Source organism: Pongo abelii, chromosome X, assembly GCF_028885655.2.
Source record: "Pongo abelii isolate AG06213 chromosome X, NHGRI_mPonAbe1-v2.0_pri, whole genome shotgun sequence".
NCBI classification, from domain to species: Eukaryota; Metazoa; Chordata; class Mammalia; order Primates; family Hominidae; genus Pongo; species Pongo abelii.
Window position 1 is genome coordinate 81,188,676 of NC_072008.2, and position 2,734 is coordinate 81,191,409.

Genomic DNA, 2,734 nt, shown 5'->3' on the forward strand with positions numbered 1-2,734 from the left:
GAAGGATTGTTACCAGAGGCTGGGAAGGGTAGGAGGGGGTTGGGGAGGATGTAGGGATGGCTAATGGGTACAAAAAAGTAGAAAGAATGAATAAAACCTAGTATGTGATAGTAGAATAGGGGGGCTATAGTCAATTATAATTGATATTGTTTGTATGTGTGTTCTTATCCAAATCTTATATTGAAATGTAATCCCCAGTGTTGGAGGTGGGACCTGGTGAGAGGTGATTTAATCATGGGGGTGGATTTCTCATGAATGATTTAGCAGTATTCCCCCTTGGTACTCTCATAATAGTGAGTGAATTCTTGAGAGAGCTGGTCATTTTAAAGTGTATAGCACCTCTCCTCTCACTCTCTTGATACTTCTTTCACCATGTGATGTTACGGCTCTCCCTTTGCCTTCTGCCATGATTAGAAGCTTCCTGAGGCCTCCTCAGAAGCAGATGATGCTATGCTTTCTGTACAACCTGCAGAATCATGAGCCAATTAAACCTTCTTGCTTTCTCTTTTTTTTTCAGAAGCACACTACAATAGTTAATTTTATTTGTTCAAGAACTCATATTGCAAGCATTAAACCAAGCATAGGCTTTGATTCTGTGAGCCCAAATTCACATGTTGAAGAAGATCAAAGCAAACTGGGATCCATGTAAATGGATGAAAACTAAAGGCTCAGAGTTAATCACATTGTAGTTTTTAAATTTCTACAGCCTAGAACTCAGTAGTCACAGGTCTTTTAGGTCCTTCTGGATGTCCCACGGTGTATCTGTACTTTTCTTGAACTGAGCAACCCCATCATCATCCTTTAGCTTCTGGTTGATAACGCTGGTTAATCCCCGGGCATTGAGGATACATGGAAGGCTGAGAAAGACTTCATTCTCGATGCCATACATCCGCTTTACCATTGTTAACACGGGATGAATCCTGGATAGATTTTTCAACACGGATTCAATAAGATCAGCCACACTTAATCCAATAGCCCAGTTGGTATATCCTTTTAGCTTGATGACTTCATAGGCACTTTCAACCACCATCTTATGCACTTCCTTCCAATTTTCACTATCATTGTCAGTTCCTATTTCTGGATTCAATTCCTGGAGAGAAAAACCTGCCATATTCATGCCAATCCACACAGCCACACTTGAGTCACTATGTTCCCCCAAAATCCTTCCATGGCAGCTGCTGGGATGAATGCCAAATTTTTCAGCCGTAAGGCAGTGAAATCTAGCAGAACCCGGATTACATCCACTTCCAATCACATAGTGTTTGGGTAATCCACTTATTTTCCAGGTAACATATGTAAGAATGTCCCCTCAGTTGGAAACCACAATTATGTGCAATCAGAAGTGTACTTGACAATTTGAAGAATAATGAATTTGAAGACATTAACATTTTTTCTGCACCAAATTGAGACGCCTCTCCCTTTCTTGCTGAAGGGCTCCTGCAGTTACCACTACAATCTTATAACTGGCAGTCACAGAATAATCTTTATCCGGCACAATTTTAAGCGTCTGGAGAAATAAGCTCCCATGCTGCAGATCCATCATTTCTCCTTTAAGCTTATCTTCCAAGCAAGTTCATCAGCCAGAGACTTTCCCAGAATGCTGATAGCACACGCAATACCAACTTGTCCACCACTCACTACAGTGATCTTATTGTTTTGGACTGCTGCCTCTTCTTCTGCAACTGGTACAATGAGTTTTTCCTTAAGAGTTGTCATTTTGCACAGGAGAGAGAAGGTTCTGGAAACCGCTGTAACAGCGTGTGGAGGAGACAATGTCAGCTGTGTCAAAACCTTCTTTATAAATTACCCAGTCTCAGGTATTTCTTTATAACCATGTGAGAACAGTCCAACACAATAATTTAATTGAACATTTTAGAATAACTAAAGAGTTATAATTGGATTGTTTGTAACACAAAAGATATATATTTCAGGGAATGGATACTCCATTTTCTATAATGTGATTATTATGCATTATGTGCCTGTACCAAAACATCTAATTTACTTCACAAATATATACACCTACTATGTACTCACAAAAATTAAAATAGATAATTAAAAATAGAAGCAGAAATCCCGAACAGGCCAATAATGAGCAATTAAATCAAAACAGTAGTAAAAGTTTTCAACAAAGAAGACCAGGACTAAACTGATTCATAGCCAAATTTTGCTGGATGTACATGCAAGCACTAGTACCAATACTACTGAAACTATTCAAAAATACCAAGGAGGAGAGATTTCTCCCTAACTCATACTATGAAGCCTGTATCACTCTGATACCAAATCAGGCAAACACACAATAACAAGGAAGAAAACTACAGACAAATATCCACGATGAACATAAATGAAAAAATCCTGAGCAAAATACTAGCAAGTAAATTCCAATAGCACATCAAAAAGATAATATATTGTGATCAAATAGATTTTCTCCCAGAGATGCAAAGATGGTTCAAAGCATACAAATCAATAAATCAATCACCACATAAACAGATTTAAAAATAAAAACCATATAATCATCTCAATAGATGCAGAAAATGGATTCCATGAAGTCCAACATTCCTTCACGATAAAAACACTAAAAAAAAAAAACCTAGACATTAAAGAAACGTATCTCGAAATAATAAGAGCCATATAGTACAAGCCCACAGCCAACATTATACTAAATGGGAAAAATGGGGAGCATTTTCTCTCAGACTAGAACAAGATGAGGTTGTGCACTCTCACCACTCCTATTCAA

At 38.0% G+C, this 2,734-nt stretch overlaps 1 pseudogene; it reads right to left on the bottom strand.

The window, feature by feature from the left end:
• Positions 1-507: 507 nt before the first annotated feature.
• On the bottom strand, positions 508-1,716 carry LOC100453434 (L-lactate dehydrogenase B chain-like; annotated as a pseudogene).
• Between the last annotated feature and the right edge of the window lie 1,018 nt (positions 1,717-2,734).